The sequence below is a fragment of the Protopterus annectens genome, chromosome 2.part1, assembly GCF_019279795.1.
Source record: "Protopterus annectens isolate FY-2018-M chromosome 2.part1, PAN1.0, whole genome shotgun sequence".
NCBI classification, from domain to species: Eukaryota; Metazoa; Chordata; order Ceratodontiformes; family Protopteridae; genus Protopterus; species Protopterus annectens.
Window position 1 is genome coordinate 1,410,740,643 of NC_056729.1, and position 18,604 is coordinate 1,410,759,246.

Genomic DNA, 18,604 nt, shown 5'->3' on the forward strand with positions numbered 1-18,604 from the left:
TTCTTATCTTCACTCTTTCCTAGCTCTACTTTCACCTTTCTAACTTAGCACTCAGGCATCGGTTACTCCTATTATAAAAAAAAAAAAAAAAAAAAATAAGTAACTTTTCTGCTTTTCTTCCCCTTTTCAGGCCTAGTGTGTGTGTGTGTGTGTGTGTCTGTGTGTGTGTGTGTGTGTGTGTGTGTGTGTGTGTGTGTGTGTGTGTGTGTGTGTGTGAGTTTGGGTATGTGCTCTTCCCTTATGGCTGAGATGCCAAAACCTGGCTTTAGAAAGTGCATTGAGTGTGTCCACAAGCTTTCCCTAGCTGATGGCCACAAACTGTCTGTAGTTTTTTAAGTGTGGCTCACCTTGATTCCTTCTGCTCGATCTGCATGGGGTTCAGTCCCTGTGCATTGATTGACAGGAGGAATAAGCTCATAGGTTCATAGGTAGGTAGTAGGCTATCTGCCTAAAGGCATTTATAAGCCTAGCCAGAATGTGTTGGCTTTCCACACCCCCTTAGATTAGTTCCCTGTGCCTCTGTCCAGCATAGCCACTGAAGTGATCCCCAGGGTAAACTTTTTATTTCCCATCCACTCGTCAAAGTCTCTCTTGAAGAGTGTTAGCGAGGAGCTCTGCCTAATGTAGATTGGAATCTTGTTCCAAAGCATGGGAAGTCTCTGGGACAGGAATCTATCCCTCCAGCACGTCATCCTGAAGGGTCTCCTCCCTCCTCCTCTGGCAGAGGCCCCAGCTGCTTTAGCAGCTTCTGCTGTTGCTTCTGCTTCCTCTGCCCTGGCCCTTGGGATTCAACCTCCCGCTAAGAGGACTGGGGATGGAGAGAAGCAGAAACACAAGGACCAAGATCAGCCGAGGAAGTGGTCCCCTGACCACTCTACCTCAGCAGAGCCTTTGGCTAAATCCCACCCGGCTGCCAGAGTGGGCTCTCCCTGGCTCCACTCCCCTTGTTTTTCCTCCAGAGCCAGAGGTATCTCGGATCCACTCACCACCTTCAGCTTCAGCCCACCATCTCTCGAGATCAGTGTCAGTGGCTTCTTCTTCCAGGTCCACCTGCATCCTCTCTGAAGCCAAGGTGGACAGGATGATGCAGAGGTTTATCCACACAGAGATTCAGATGGGAGTCTTGCCTGCCCCCTCCACCTCCAGGGCTGGGGGCATGCAGTCTGCTTTTGTCCCAATCACTCCTTCTCCAATCCAACTCCCATTTTCGGAGTACTCGGGTCCGAGGCCACTTGGTGTCAAGGGATTAGTGCCAATGTTACCCTGTACCTCAACGCTGGCCATTACTTTGAGCGGCTCTGTTCCGACTAGCTTGGAGCTGACCAGCTCTCGAAGCCTTGGGCTCAGTGCCGGATCCGACGTGGCAGTGTCAGCTCCAACCTTTTCGGAGCCTAGTGGCTCATTCAGAGTCTTAGCTCCTGGAGGTTCAGCTTTGGCTCTCCCATTGGATCAGACAGTGATGGACCCGGTCACTGTCCCTTCAAGGGTACATCCTTCTGCTTTTGATGTGGTAGAGAGGGTCCTCTTGGTCCCACCAAGTCCCTTGACGCTTTTATCCTCAGAGTCCATCCTGATTCCCTCTGTATCTGGTCCGGATTCTGCCATCGTGGCCCCTCATGGAAGTCTACTGCCTCTCTGCCCCAAAGGGTTCCCCCACAGGAGCAGACTGATGTATTTGAATCCTCCCCAGAGATCCCCCCCCCGAGGAGGTTCCTCAAAAACAAACATGCAAAAGGAGGCACTTAGACTCCCCATCGGAATCCCTCATGGAAGATACCAATTTGGAGGAAGGGGAGTGTTCCCCCTGGTCACCCCCCTTCATCAGCGAGGGGGGTGGTCTGTCCAGAAACCCAACCCAGACAAGTCGGTGTTCCTGGGGGCATTTGGTGCAGGGTCCTCTACATCCTGCATGTCCCCTCTTGCAGATCCACTGGTGGATCTCATTACATCTCGGGCGTGGAAGGAGCCCAACATGGTGGAGCTGATCCCCAAATGCCCGGATAAGGTACTAAGTGCACCATCAGACAGGACTTATTGGACCAAGGGATCCTCCATGGATGCCATGGTGGTGGCAGTGGCCACCAAGAAGGAGCTCGCATAGGAGAGCTCCCCGGTCCATCTGCCAGACCAAGAGTCCAGGACGTTGGACCATTTTGAGAAACGAGTGTATGCTTCAGCAACATTCTCGGTATGTGTGCTGAACTACATGCCACACATAATTAGACTTCAGCAAGACCTAGTAAAAGAGATCACTGAGTCTACCACAGGGTCCATGTTGGCAGAGGACAAGAAGGTTTTCTCCTCCTGGATGGCCACCCTCAGGTCAATTGCTAATACCGCTATGCGGCTCCTCTCTCATGCTACCGGGGGTGCAGCTAGAGTGACCGGGGCAGGCTTTGCCATCAGGCGTCATGCCTGGCTCTGGCTTTGTTCCTTCTCTGAGCCCTTTAAGGTATCATTCACTAATGCCCCGTACAATGGTTCCACCCTGTTTGGAAATCCCGCTGTTCATTCTATTATTTTAATGATTTAGTGTGAAAAATAAAATAAGGAACCCCAGAGATTTCCGTCTCAGCAGTGACTACTTTGTTTGGTATTTGCTGTTTGGAAAGTTGGTACGTGACACTCTAGTCCAGTGCGAGAAAGACGGGAAGACTCTGTCTGCCATCAGAATCCACTTCTCGACCCTTCAACGGACCTGTTCAAGGAACCAGTGGGGGGCGAAGAAGATGTGGTTCTGGAAATCTCAGGGCTACTTCCAGGATGCTGAGATCTCGCCTTTCCCCAGAGGCAGAGGGGGATTCGACAGACGCCGCCCCGAGGCAAAGAGGACCCAAGGAATCACAGGTCTTGAGAGTCTTTCTTGGACAGACCTGCTCAGCAGCCCTAAAGAATTGCCCAGCTGCTCAACTCTGGAGGCAGTCAGGGGGTGCAACTGCAGGGATTCCAGGTCTTCCCTTATCTAAACAGCTGGCTCCTTTCTGCCCCTTCCAGGCGTCGACTCTGCCAAGCAAGGGATTCTCTTCTTCAAATTGCCCACCAGCTGGGCATAACCATCAATCTCTACAAATCCCTACTGACTCCAGTTCAAGTTCTAGATTTCATTGGAACTCAGTTAGATACTAATCAAAACCAAGGTTTTCCTAACCTCAGACAGGATCCAGTCTCTGAAACATCATGTCTTGTGTGTCCTTCAAGCTCAGTCACTGACAGCAGAATTGGTCTTACGGGCAATGGGGTCGTGGTGGCCACTATTACCCTCATTCCCACAGCCCGGTTGCAAATGAGGGTCCTTCAATGGACCCTTGCTGTTCAGTGGTCACTGCTAGATCTTACTGTATTCGTGTATCCTGGGCGTGCAGGGATTCCCTCCTATGGTGGATTCATTCCCAAGATCTTCTTCAGGATCGCTCTTTATTCTGCCTGCCCTTTTGGCCATGGTGACCATGGACGTCTTCCTACTCGGGTGGGGGCATTATTTGGGAACAATAGTCCAAGGCACATGATCTCCCCATGAGACTTGGTTGCATATCAACATTTTGGAGATGAGGGTCATGCTCCTAGCATTGCAAGCTCTCCATGCCCATCTTCCTCTCGAGACAATTGCCATCCAGATCGAGAATATGTCGGTTGTCTGGTACATCAATAAATGGGGGGAACCAGGTCTTATCCTTTGTGTCGTGAAGCCATGAGTGTGTGAGAGAGGGCGATCTTCACTGGCCATTTTCTCGTGGCAACGTACATTCCAGGGAGGTCCAACATCCTAGAGGACAGGCTTAGCAGGTCTGTCCTGACACCTTACAAGTGGTCTCTGAATCCTTCGGTAGTGAAACAGATCTTTCTCAACTGGGGTCAGCCTTGGTGCAATCTCTTCGCCTCTCCTTCCAGTGCAAGGTGCAGCAAGTTTTTCACTCTCTGAAGAAGCCCCCAAAGATGCGCTGGTTCATGTTTGGCCCTCCGGTCTCCTATATGCTTATCCTTCTCTCCCTGTAATCCCAAAATTCCTTCAGAAAGCTCGCAGGCTGGGGAGCTCTGTCATCCTCATTGCCCCATTCTGGCCTCGCCAAGTCTGGTTCCCTTCTCTGTGGTCTCAAGTAGTGTACCCACCCTGGACATTAGATCCTGTTCTGGATCTCATCTGTCATCCCTCAGGGACACCTCACCCAGACCTGGTCAGTCTGAAGCTCACAGCTTGGCTGTTCCAGTTCCATGATAATCAGGACTCCTGGGTTATCGTCACAGGTCAAAAAGATACTAGTGGTGGCTCTTAAATCTTCTACCAGGGAGATTTATTCCGGCAAATGTAAGTGTTTTCCAATTTGGGCATCTCAGCATGATCTAGACCCATTTACTGCTCCAGTTCCAGCGGTTCTAGAATTTTTGGCGAGCATTTTTCATCAAGGCGCCAGCTTTTCTACCATCAAGGTTCAGCTGGCAGCTATATCTAATTTTCATGTATACAATAATACAGCTTCTCTGGCTTCTAAGCTTTGCAAAGCCTTTTTGAAAGGTACCTTTTTACTCCGGCCACCGATTAAGGATCCAACACCTCCTTGGGATCTTATGCTAGTTCTGCAAGCTGTGGTCTAGCCCCCTTTCGAACCTGCAGCTTCAGTGGATCTACAGTTCTTGTCATAGAAAATGGCTTTCTTGGTTGCCATTACATCAGCTAAAAGGGTTTTAGAACTTCAGGAATTATCGATCAAACCTCCTTATTTGATCTTTCATAAGGACAGGGTGTCTTTACAGGGTTTCTATTACGTTATCGAAAGATAATGTAATCAAATGATTAAAACTTTGAAATGGCAGCATTTTGAAGATCGCATCGTGGGATCGCAATACAGTGAGGATTGGAATATTTTCCCTTTCCTCACTGTAGTGTGATCTTGGAGTTGGAATATATATTTAGTGGGGGGGGGTGGGCGCAGCTCCCCAGAATACAAGCTTCGAAATGCTGCCATTTTGACGTTTTTATCGTTCGATTACGTTATCTTTCGATAACGTTATATGAACCCATCTTTACACACTAATCCCTCCTTTCTCCCCAAAGTGGCTTCTGAATTGAACATTAATCAGGTAATTAATCTCCCTGTCTTCTTCCCAAGCTTTCAGAATAAGGGAGAGTACAAACTGCACTTGTTGGATGTTCATAGACAGGCTTTTACCTACATAGGACTAAATCTTTTGGAAGTCTAACCAACTCTATTTCCTATCCTAAGCCCTTTTTTGGGAAACCAGTGTCAAAGGTCACCATTACTCGCTGGATTTCCTAGTGCATTACTCTGGTGTATTCAGCTAGAGGTTTACCCCTGCCAGATCAGTAGTATATATAGGCCCTGTAAATGCACAAGCAGTACACTAAAATTCTGTTAGTATCCTTGAGATGTAAAATTAGAATGACAGAAAAATTGGCAGGTAAGTTGTCACAGTACTAATACATGCATTACATGCCCTGTAAAAACACAAACTGTACACTAAACCTCTGTCAGAACTCTTAAGTAAAACTAGTGTTGAAAAAATGGTAGGCAAGTTATCACAGTGTGAACACAAGCAGTACATTTTTCGTTGTTGTCCCTGATGAAATGAAACACTGCCCTGTAAAAAAACACATTACAAACACAGGAAAGAAACATCAGATCTGAAGTAGTTAACTTCATTTTATCTGCAACCTGTGGGTATACGGATCCGTATTGGATCCGAGCCGGCAACTTTTTTTCTAGCATCTGCTCCAAGCTCTGAGCTCCTCCCCTTACCCATAATGCCCTACCATCTCCTATCTTCCCTCAGATCTCGTTTGCTGCGCCAGTAGTGTGCATTGTGGTCTCCTTTGCTCTGAGCTATAAAAGGGATAGTAAGTGGAAACTTTTGTCTATATCTAGTGTGATTGTGTAAGATTACCCTTCCTCCCCTTCTTTATTAGTCGCGTTGTCGTTAATGTAAAAAAAAAAAAAAAAAAGTTTTGTTGGTAGTAGAGTAGTTCTCAGGCCCGCCCTTCCCCTACTTGTGTGTGTGTGTGTGTGTTTTTGTGGGAAGGTAGTATCCTTACCTTTGAATGCAGGACTATGGCTGATCAGCCAAAGCCTGTATTCAAAAAATATACAGAGTGTGTCCATAAGCTTTCCCCTGCTGATGGTCACACTCTGTGTGTTATATGTCTAGGAGTAGCACATCTATCCACCCAGTGTGCTATTTGTTCAGGCTTCAACCCCAGGACCCTTAGGGATCGAAAGGCCAAGCTAGTCACCAAAGGCCTTCTCCCAATTGCCATGCTGGATTCTGCCTCGGCCTCAGTCTCAAGTACACCCCCCCCAGACAGGGACTCAACCTCCCTCTTCGTCTGGCGATGGGTCCTCTAAGAACAGATCTTTGGTCAGCGAGGCTGACAAAGATAAAGAGAAAGAGAAGGAAAGACGCAGAGAAGAAAGGGAGAAAAAGAAAGACAGGCATCGCAAGAGGTCCCCAGACAGGGAGCTCTTTCTCAGCCCTCCATCCAAGACCAAGAGGCCTGTTTCTCCTCGGCTCCGGTCACCACGTTTCTCACCGGAGCCATTGGAACTTTCGGATCCAAGGCCCTCCACCCCTCTGCACAGACCAGCTAGATCCAAGTCGGTGGCATCTTCGAGGTCGACTCGGAGCCTATTGGAAATGGATATGGACAGGATGATGTGGAAATTTCTTCAGACCCAAATTCAGATGGGAGTCTTGCCAGGTCCCTCTCCCTCTGGAGGGGCGACCTCCATGCCTCTCTTCCGCCCCATCTCTCCTTCCCTGATCCGTGCTTCAGCTTTGGGGCTTTTGAATCCGAGGTTCTTCTGAGCTGGTAGCTCGGCACCGACGGTTCCTCCAACCTTGACTCCGGCTGTTACCTTGAGTTCCTTGGATCCGACCTGTTCGGATCTGAGTGACTCTCGGAGCCGCAGACAGGGAGTTGGACCCGGGGGAATGGATTCTTCAGTTCCAACCCTTTCGGACACTATCCTTTCCCTCAGACCTCAGGCTACCCTGTCATCGGCCCCGGTCCCCTCTTCGGATCCGGGGAGGACTTCTCCTTTGGCCTTCGAAGTGGTGGAGAGGGTTCTCTCCCAGGGATTGAGACCCCAGCCCATTCCCTCGGATACCACCCAGGCCCCCCTGGATTTGGCGATGACTCCATTCATCCTGTCTCAGGGACAGCCAGTGCCAGAGGATCCCCAGGTCATTTTACCAGAGGAAATCCCTGTGGCTCATGGATCCCCTTCTGAAAGTCCCACTGAAGAGGTTCATCAGAAGCACAAGTGCAAGAGGAGGCACCTGGACTCCCCCGAGTCCCTCACCACTGACACTGACTTAGATGAAGGAGCAGATTCTCCCAGGTCACCTCCCGAAGATGTCTCCTTCAGAGAAATTATGGAAATCCTCCACCAGAGGGGAGGTTTGTCAGCCCCAAAACCTTCTGGGGATGAGTCAGTGTTCCTGGAGGCCTTTGGCATGGGCCCATCTACTTCCTGGGTGTCCCCACCAGCAGACCCCTTGGTGGACCTCATCACCACGAGGGCATGGAAGGAGCCTGACACCATAGAGCCCATCCCCAAATGTCCTGGCAAGGTCTTATCTCCTCCTTTGGATAGACAACCCTGGTCGAAAGGAGCCCCAGTTGATGCTATGTTGGTCGCAGCGGCCACAAGGAAGGAACTAGCACAGGAGAGTTCCTTAGTCCACCCTCCAGACAAGGAGTCCAGGTCGGTGGATAGGTTTGGGAAGTGCGTATACTCTTCAGCAACTTTTTTTATTCATGCGCTGAATTATTTGGCACATGTGATTCGACTTCAGTGAGACCTTGCTTCGGACTTCGCTGAGTCTCCCCCGGAGTATTTATTGCTGCAGGACAAACAGCTGTTTTCGGCGAAAATGTCTACTCTGAAATCGGTCTCGAATACATCTATGTGGCTACTTTCCCACACCACGGAAGGAGCAGCTTGAGCGGCTGGGACAGGCATAGCCATGAGGCATCATGCCTGGCTCAGATTGTGTCAGTTCGCGGACCCTTTCAAGGCATCGTTTATCATTGCTCCCTACGACGGCTCTTCCCTTTTTGGGAAGACAGTACATGACACACTGGCCCAGAGCGAAAAGGACAGGAAGACTTTGTCTGCCGTCGGAGTCCATTTCTCTAACTCTCAGCGGTCCTTCTCTAGGAATCAGAGAGGGCAGAAGAAGATGTGGTTCCAAAAATCACAGTTTTCCCGGGATTCTCAGGACAGCTATTCCCCCAGAGGCAGAGGGGGACAAGATCGACGCCGACCCAGAGGTAGAGGGGGTCCCAGGAATTTTGGGTCTAGGGAACGCTTTTCTGATAGACCCGGTCAGCAGCCCTGAGGGGTTGCCCGACTGTCCTACTCTGGAGGCAGTCGGGGTACGATTGTCCTTACACCCAGCGGCATGGGAGTCCATCACGACAGATCGCTGGGTTCTTCAGATAATATCCAGAGGTTACTCTATTCCTTTCATTGCCCCTCCAAACATTACAACACACCTCCCGGATGTTCCAACCACTCACAGGGAGGCCGCGGCTCTAGAGGTTTCAAAGCTGCTTATCAAACTAGCCATCGAAAAGGTTCCCCCGATCAGTCCGAATTAGGTGTCTACTCAAGGTTCTTTTTGGTGCCAAAAAAGACGGGGGACCTCAGGCCCATACTAGACCTGTTCACATTAAACCTGTCGGTAGCAAAACAGAAATTCCGGATGGTCACTCTACAGTCCATTCTACCTTATCTCAGAGAGTGCGACTGGATGTGCTCGTTAGACCTTCAGGATGCTTACTACCACATCAAAATACACAGAAGCTCCAGGAGGTTTCTGTGCTTCCGGCTGGGAGCCAGTCACTTTCAGTTCAGGGCCCTACCCTTTGGTCTCACCACAGCCCCCAGGGTGTTCACCAAGGTAATGGCAGTTGTAGCGGCCCACCTGAGGCTTCAGGGTATTCAGGTGTTTCCTTACCTGGACGACTGGCTCTTCACTGCGCACAACAAGCATCACTTGTGTCTGGCCCGAGATTATTTCATTCAGTTTGCAGACTCACTGGGAATTACAGTCAATGTTCACAAATCCCATTTGCAACCAGTACAAATTCTAGACTTCATTGGGGCATGGTTAGACACTTTGCAGATGAAGGTATTCCTAACTCCAGACAGGATTCTACATCTCAGGGGGCCACATAGCTCAGATAACAAACTCCCAGTCTTCAAAGGCGAGCGAGGTTCTCCGGGCTCTGGGCTCCATGTCTGCCGTCATATCTATTCTCCCGTATGCACGTCTTCACATGCAGGTTCTTCAATAGACTCTGGCGGTCCAGTGGTCCTGACTAGACCTACCCATGGAATTTCCAATCAAGATCAGCCACGTCTGCAGGACATCTCTTCTTTGGTGGTTAACATCACTGGAGATATCAATAGGACGTCTATTTGCATCAACCCCAGTCCAAACCACAATGACCACGGACGCCTCCCAACTCGGGTGGGGGGGACACTGTTTGGGAAGGACAGTCCAGGGCACGTGGTCCCAAACAGAGACCAATTTGCACATAAATGTTCTAGAGATGAGGGCAGTGCTTTTAGCATTGGAAGCCTTTCACACAGTCCTCCCTCTCGGATTGATTGCAATTCAGTCAGACAACATGTTGGTCGGCTGGTATATCAACAAGCAGGGGGGAAGCAGATCCTACCCACTATGTCGCGAGGCCATGAGAGCGTGGGAATGGGTGATTTCCACCGGTCGGTGTCTGATAGCAACGCACATCCTGGGGTGCTCCAACATTTTAGCGGACAGATTGAGCTGGGCCATTCTGATGCCCTACGAGTGGTCTCTGAAACAGTCAGTAGCGGAGAAGATTTTCCGGGCATGGGGTCAGCCTAGCTGCGATCTCTTCGCATCTCCTTCCAACACGAAGTGCAGCGAGTTCTTTGCTCTGATTCCCTTACCAGGGGAAGTCCCCAGAGATGCTCTAGTTCATGCTTGGCCCCCCGGGCTTCTGTATGCTTATCCTCCATTGCCACTCATTCCGAAGATTCTTCAGAAAGCTTGCCGACTATGGTGCAAAGTGATCCTCATTGTCCCGTTCTGGCCTCGTCAGGTTTGGTTCCCATTCCTTTGGTCTCATCTATTAGCTCCCCCATGGGTTCTGGATCCCTGCCCGGATCTAATTTCCCATCCGTCGGGGACACATCCACCCAATCTGGGCAGCCTCAAGCTTACAGCTTGGTTGCTCCAGTTCCGTTAATCGCCAGGACTCCCAGTCTGTCATCCCAGGTCAAATCGATTCTAGTGGCCTCTCTTAAAGATTCCACTAGAAAACTATATTGCAGTAAATGGAAGCACTTTTCCACTTGGGCTTCACAGAGAAATATAGATCCCTTTACAGCTACTGTTCCAGTGGTGTTGGACTTCCTATCTAGCATTTTTCAGCAAGGAGCTAGTTCCTCCACAGTGAAAGTACAATTGGCAGCCATTTCCAGTTTTCACATTGGCGAAGACAACATGACCTTAGCCTCCTCTAGGCTGTATAAGGCTTTTCTCAAAGGTACTTTTCTGCTACGGCCACCTGTCAAGGATTCTGTATGTCCTTGGGACCTTACTTTTGTTTTACAGGCATTGGTTGCCCTTCCTTTCGAATCCGCAGCGTCGGCGGACTTAAAATATTTGTCCTGGAAGACAGCTTTCCTAGTAGCCATCCCTTCGGCTAGGAGAGTTTCTGAGCTAAGAGCTTTGTCTGCCATGCCTCCCTATTTGGTCTTCCATAGGGATAGGGCTTCCCCCCGTACTAACCCTTCCTTCTTACCTAAAGTGGCATCTGAAGCAAACATAAACCAGTCCATTAATCTGCCCGTTTTCTTTCCCAACTTTCAAAATAAAGGTGAATACAAACTCCATTTGTTGGATGGTCATAGACAACTTCACTTTTATCTTCATAGAACGAAGTCTTTCTGCAAGACTGACCAATTGTTTGTTTCTTTTTCCAAAGCATTTATGGGAAAAGCTATTTCTAAAGTTTCTTTAGGTTCATAGGTTCATAGGTTCATACTAGGCTATCTGCCCGAGGGCATTTACAAGCCTAGCCCATCGTTTTGTGGCTTAGGCCACCCCTTTAGTATGGGGAACTATACCCATTATTTTAGTGACACTGAGGTAATCATCTCCCATCCATTGGTCAAGATTTCTCTTGAACAAGGCCACCTCACATGTATTTTGTTCCACAGCATAGAGTCTTTGGGTGATGAATCTATCCCTCCAGCACGTCCTATTAATCTTGTGGCTCTGATGGATCTAGATTTTTGAGGTGAAGCATATTCATCAAATCTGGGTTTGACATGGGGCCTGTATGTTAGGCAAAGGTCACCTCTGAGGCAAGGGTAAGCGACTGAATAGAGCTGGAGTTCTTTCAGTACAGATTTTGAGACCCTTTATCCTTGGTGAGGAACTTTTGTGGCCTCTCCAGCTGCTGCAAGTGTCGGGTCAGATAAATGGGGCATTGTACTCAATCATTGGTCTGATGAGTGATGAGTAAAGCTATGACCTCCTTGATCTACTTTAGCTACATGGGTGTCGAATGACAGACTACTATCAACCTGGGTCCCCAGGTCCCTGATAACTTCTTCTGTGCTCAGTGGATTGCCACCTATTTGGTAGCTAGTATGACTATGCATTTTTGGCATTTAACTTTGGCTCTGGCACCAGTTATCCGCTTCTGTGAGACCCTTCTGAAGGATATCTGTGTCAGATGTGTTTGCAGTCATCTGCAAACTTTGTCAGCCATAACCCTCCTGTGTTTGCTTGTACGCCCTGTGGGACACCACTTGTGACAGGCTTTGAGTCTGACATGGCCAGTTTGCAACCCATCTTGTGATGTATGGGTTGACATTTAAGCTGATGAGTTTTTCAATGATACCCGAATGGGGTATTGTATCGAAGGCCTTAGCCAGATCGAGGTAGGCTGTATGGACTGCCTTTCCCTCATCAATGGCTTTGGTGACTGTTTGAAAAAGTCAACCAAGTTTAAAAGGCATGATCTGCCTTTGACAAAGCCAAACTGGGTTGGATCCAAAGTCTGCAAATTCCCTATGTCTTTATTTATGAGGTCCATTATGATCCTCTCCATGGCTTTGCAGATAAGGCTTGTCAAGCTAATGGGCTGGTAATTGAAGTGGTACCACAGTTGCAGTGGGTACATATCCAGAGGTAAGACTTTGATTAAACAGCTGTCCTAGCTGTGGGTTTAATTCCTCATTGAGTTCATGGAGCACAACACCATCAGGTCCCATGGATGCTGTGTTTTTGCTTTGAGAGAGCAGTGGAGATGTTTGGGGGCTGCAATCAAGTTTGCACTGAACCTGTCAGCCAGCATGTTGGCAATGTCTGTAGGATCAGTAATCTTCACATCATTTTGAACTAGCTCTGAGCATATCTCCTCCTGGAGTTTCTCTCAGGTTTCTAAGGCCTTAAAAAGTCTTTCTGATTTTTTCTTTTTTTTTTTTTCTCTTTCGAAATTTTTTTTTGGATGATTTTTATGAGAGCCTTTTTTTTTACTTATAGTGATCAAGGGTGTCTTTTTTTTAAGGGTTTTGCTCTATCTTGTAGTAGCTTCCTCCTTTTGTTGTAGAGTTTGTTTATGGCTGGGGTCCACCAGACTGGGTACAAAGAGTCTTTGTTTTGCTTGGGATTGCTTATCCATGCAGTCCTGCAGGTGCTGGTAGAAGGCATTTGTAAGTGATTCAGCGGCTTGAGTACTGTTTACCACACTAGTCTTTAGAAGTGTGAGTTCTTTACTGTGGTCTTTTTATTTCAGGTGGGGTGTTGAACATTGTGCTCCCATGTTCGTGATGATGAGATCAAGTATGTTATCTCCTCTTGTGGGATGGTGACTAGTTGTTCCATGGCATTTGAGTTTATGAATTCCAGGAACTTTTGGGGCTAGGTGTTTGGGCTTGAGTAGTGTTCCCAGTCTATATTAGGGTAATTGAAGTCACCTAGTATGATGGTGTTTGGTGATACATTTTCCCCTCTAGTGTTTTCAGGAAGGCCATGTGAGTTCCTGAGTTTGAGGAGGGTGGCCTGTAACATGCTACAATTTGCAGAGCAGTCTTGCCTATGGTTAATTGCACCTGGATGGTCTCCACCAGTCTTGAGGTGTGGGTGTCCTTGATGAATATGGATACCCTCCTTTCTTGGTATTGTCCAGATTTTGGGATGATATGAGGTAAAACCTGATAGCGCCGGGGTGCTCTCAGGAGCCTTGAACCAGGTTTCTGTCACAGCACAGACATCGATGTTCTCCATCTTTAGCCAGACGGATCACTCTTTGCATTTCACATGCTTACAAAGCAAAAGGTTTATTACCTCCTGGTATAGTTAAGGCTCACTCTACCAGGTCCATGGCGACTTCTGCGGCTTTTTGGTCCAGGGTACCTTTGGACGATATCTGCGCAGCAGCGACATGGGCCAATTCACATACCTTCATTTCCCATTACAAATTGGATCTGATTTCGAGGGGTAGAGCATCCTTTGGCTCTGCGGTGCTCAGGAATATCCTTCCATAAGGGCCTCCCAGGATCGGAGTAGCTCGGGACAATGTCCCACAGGTTGCAGATAAAATAAAGTTAACTACTTCAGATAAAGAAGTTATGTACTCACCATAACGTTCCATCTGAGTAGTTATACTTCATTTTTCTGCAACATTCCGTCCCTCCATCCCCCGGACCTTATCCTGTTTTCAGGTTGGTTATTGGGTTCAGTTGCATATATATTGTTATTTGCAGCAAACTCGATCTGAGGGAAGATAGGAGATGGTAGGGCATTATGGGTAAGGGGAGGAGCTCAGAGCTTGGAGCAGATGCTAGAAAAAAAGTTGCCGGCTCGGATCCGTATACCCACAGGTTGCAGAAAAATTAAGTATAACTACTCAGATGGAACGTTATGGTGAGTACATAACTTCTTTTTAAGAAATACTGGGTTTCTTAAAGGAACCACAACACATATACACACAAAAGTAACAACATATCTGTTTGAGATTACACACATATGCAAAAAACACATTAAAAATATTTTCTCTCTGGAACAGTTCCCCCAGAGAGAACATATCTTCCAGAAAGGAGCTGAAAACCCATCTGCTGTTCTTGTGAAGCCTGTGAGCTGCTTCATCATGAGGCAAGAGTACTGAAGCCTTTTCCACTGAGACTGCTGATCAATCAGTACTCACAAGTAGAGGTGTGGGACAGAGGCAGGATTTTTTAAAGCTGCCCAGTTGCTGTGTCTTGAGTAAGACACAACCCTTACAGCCGAAAGGCTACTGCAACAGTGGGAATGATGAAAACCCACTGTTGCCTGGGTCCATGTTATGACACCAACTAGAATATCCATTCCATTCATTAATATACAATTTCCTAGTAGGAAGTGTTGTTGCCTCCATTATTACCATCTGCATGTTCTTAGAAAGAAATTAAAGCTATCATCCAGGCAGTTACAACCTAATTTCAAACAACTTCATCTATCAAACAACCCACATATTGTGTGAGTAGATCCAGTTTGTGAGGAAGCTTGTGGTAATTGTCCTTGGCCATTTCCAAAATAAGGGAGTCACCACAGTGATCTTTGCAGAGTCCTTCTGAATGTTCAGAATGACCTTGGATATCAGTGGAAAGGCATAGAGCCACATTCCTGTACAAGGAAATAAAAATGCATGTATTTTCCTATTATAACTTGGAGAAGTTGTGGAACAGAATTTTACCAGATTATTTGCTGTGAATGGAGATTGACAGATCCATCTAAGGTGTTCCCCACAGCTAAATCAATTACTGGATTGTCAGAGTCTGTTTATGTCCAGGCTCAGCTTGTCTGCCATAATACTTTGCTGAAGGGATCCAAGATGCCTGTACAGTGACACTGTCCTGAAAAGCTATACTCAGACTGCCATGGCTAGTTTGCACAAAAGGTGAGATCTGATTCCCACCCGTTTAGATACATCACTGAGGTGTCTAATCATTTGTAAAAGTGCTAGGGACCATAGATTATTTTGAATGTTCAGAGCATTAACTACTGCCAACAGCTCTTACATGTGAGTGTTTTGGTCCATCCTTTTTCATTTCAAAGACCCTGCACTTTTACTCCCATAGACATTGTTCCCAAAGTCTCCGGTATCTGTAGTTACAAACTATGCTGCAAGGGAAAATGGGAGACTGGTGTCTGCAGTTACAAACTATACTGCAAGGGAAAATGGGATACCTTTTCAGGTACAACTGGTTTATAGACCAACGTTGCTCCCTTTTTACAAATCTGAATACAGGAATATTGAATATCAGGGGATGTTGATGCTGGGACTAAGCATTTTAGGTACCATTGAATATTTCTCGGGACAAACCTCTCTAGAGGAATCATGAGAAAAGTGGATGTCATGAAGATAAGTATCATGATAAATTCTCCTGCTGAAGCTTTAGACTGAATGGAAAAACTCAGGAAAGTATCTAGATATAGATATTTTTCCTGTGGAAGAAAAGCTCTTAACTGCAGTATCTAGGAGACACCCCAGGAAAAGAATGCTGTAAAAAAGGAGCCAAACAAGAACTAGTTTAGATATTTGTAATACTTTTTAAGAACAGCCTGGCCATTTATTATGGGAACACCTGTTTTGGTATATTGGCAGGCTAGAAGGGCATTATTGCCAGTGCTTGAAATATATGTATATAAACAAGACTTTTTGGATGTATTCTTGAAACCTCTGCCTGTGAAGGAGCTCTCTCATCCAAGTGAGAGTCCTAACACTTTGAAAAAGATAAGTTGTCTAAGTAAGGAAAATATAAATACCTTGCAGTCTGCAGTATGCTATGATTCAAAGTATTCATTTTGTGAATACCCTTGGAGAACTGAATAACCCAAAAGGCAATGCAGAGACTGATAGTGTAATACAGACACAAAACACCCTAAGTAAAACTTGAAATCTGAGATGACAGGTATGTTATAAGCATCCTTTAAATTTAGAGTTACTAAGAACCTTAAGGGGGAATTGGATTAACAGGTCATGATCATGAAGGGATAGTATTTTGAACTTTGGGATTTTTACAAACTGGTTTAAAAAAGAAAGGCAAAAGCTGCCCCTGCTTCACTGATAGGGAAAGATTTCTATTAAAGAAAATGTCTTGGTCCAGAGAAGAAGCCTGTTGGACACCAGAAAAAAAGAAGTTATGTACTTACCATAACATTCCATCTGTGTTGTCCATCTTCATTTATCCTTGACATATGGGACAGAGTCCCCAGCTACCTTAGACCTTGGGTGCACTCATGGAAGGATATTCCTGAGCACCACTGAACCAAAGGATGCTCTTCCCCTAGAGACCAGATCCAATCTGTAATGAGTAATAAAGGTATGGAGAGAAGCCCAAGTAGCCGCATCACATATATCATCCATTGAAGCTCTAGTTTGAAACACTGCTGAGGTGGCAACAGATCTTGTAGAATGTGCCTTCATAGGTTTAGGCAAGGTATTTTTTTTGCATAAATAAAGGAAATGCAATCCTTGAGCCATCTGGCTAATGTCACTTTGCAAACAGGTTTACCAAGACTAGCACCTGAAAAAGACAAATAGTTGGTTAAACTTTATGATGTCTTTAGTCCTGTGAAGATAAAAGCATAATTGTCTGTTAACATCTAGCAAATGTAAAAGGTGTTCATTTCTGTTTGAAAACTTTGGAAAGAATACCGGAAAATGAATACACTGACTGATATTAGACTTGAACACCACTTTAGGTAGAAAGGTGGGATTTGTTCGTAAGAAAACTTTTATCTTTGTGAAAAATCAGGTAAGGTGGTTTACATGATAAGGCCTGAATTTCTGAAATTCTTCTAGCAGAGCTTATAGCCACCACAAATACTGTTTTCCAGGACAAAAACTTTAAATCACAGTGTGCAGATTGTTCAAAGGGAGGACATATGATGGTTTGCAACACTAGGCTAAGGTCTGAAGGAGGAGGAGTAGGATCTTTGAAAGGGGGTTTTAGCAACAGTGTCCCTTTTAAAAATGCCTCACAAAGTTTATGGGAAGCCAAGGAATGTTCATCCAAGCCATCATGGAAGTTTGAAACTGCTGCTAGTTGAATTCTGATGGTAGAAGGGATAGCTTCTACATTTAAAAGAGAGGCTAAGAATTCTAAAATATTTTCAGTAGAAGCAGAAAAAGGGTCAATATCTTTTTCATGAACCCAAGTAGTAAATCTCTTTCATTTACTAGAGTATAGTCTCCTGGTGGAAGCTTTATATGAAGCTGAAAGGTTAAGAAGCCTGGCAACTAGTGGAACTGGAGGAGCCATGCTGTCAGGTTGAGGTTCAGAATATCCAGATGGACTAGTCCGTCTAGATGTGACAGAAGATCTGGAACCAGGTCCAGAGTCCAAGGTCATTGAATCAGATAAGGCTAAAGAAAGGGGAACCATATCTATTGAGGCCAATAAAGTGCAATGAGGATTACTTTGCTCTTCAGCCTGTGTGCTTTCTGTATGAATTTCGGAATTAGGGGTATTGGGGTGAAAAGGATATAGTAGTCTGAGAACAATGTGTGGAGAAGAGTGTCTCTCAGTGACTTCTGGAGGGGAGAGAAATTTAGGGCAAAGTAGTTGCTGCACTTGTTGTTTAGGGGAGAGGCGAACCGGTCGCAAGGCTGGCCCCATTGACGAAAAATCCTTTCTGCCACTTTTGGATTGAGAGACCACTCATGAAGCTGAAGTATACATCTGCTCAGTTTGTCTACTATCACACTGGAACTCCCCAGATTGTGCATTTCTATCAGAAAGCAGTTGGAAGAGATCACCCACTGCCACACTCTGAGTGCTTCTCGACAAAGGGGGTAAGACTTGGTTCTTCCCTGTTTGTTGATGTACCAAACTACTGACATTGTCTGTTTGGATTGCAATTTTCTTCCCAGAGGAAGAGGTTTGAAAGGCTTGCAATGCTAAAAGCACTGCTCTTAATTCCAGAACACTGATATGCAAGTTGGCCTCTAAAGGCAACCAAGTGCGTTGGACAGTCTTGCCTAGAAAATGTCTCCCCACCCCATCTGGGAGGCGTCCGTGGTCACTATGACCAGGAGAATGAAGGAGCGGCCCAGGAGAATTTCTTTGGAATGAATCCACCAAGTTAGATCTTTTTTGCAATGATTGGTGATTAGAATCTCATCTGACATAGGTTGGTATAGCAAGGACCATTGAGATGCCAGTAGCCATTGTAGAATTCTTATATGGAATCTGGCTAAGGGAGCTAGAGTTATTGTTGCTGCCATTGACCCTAGAGCCTGCAAGATTAGTCAAGCAGGTACTTTCTTTCTGTGGAAGATCTTCTGAACCTGAGGAATAATTTTTAAGTCTGACTGGAGGAAGGGATGCCATAGTTGAAGCTGTATTCATTACTGCTCTATAAACTCCAAGCTCTGAGTTGGAGTCAGTTGGTATTTTTCATTATTTATATTTATTCCTAGGTACGCACAGGTCTTGAGAATATAATCCCTTGTCTCTATCAATTGATGCCTGGTCAGATCGGTAATGAGCCAGTCGTCCAAGTATGGAATCACTGCAGTCTCAAGTTTGCTGCTATT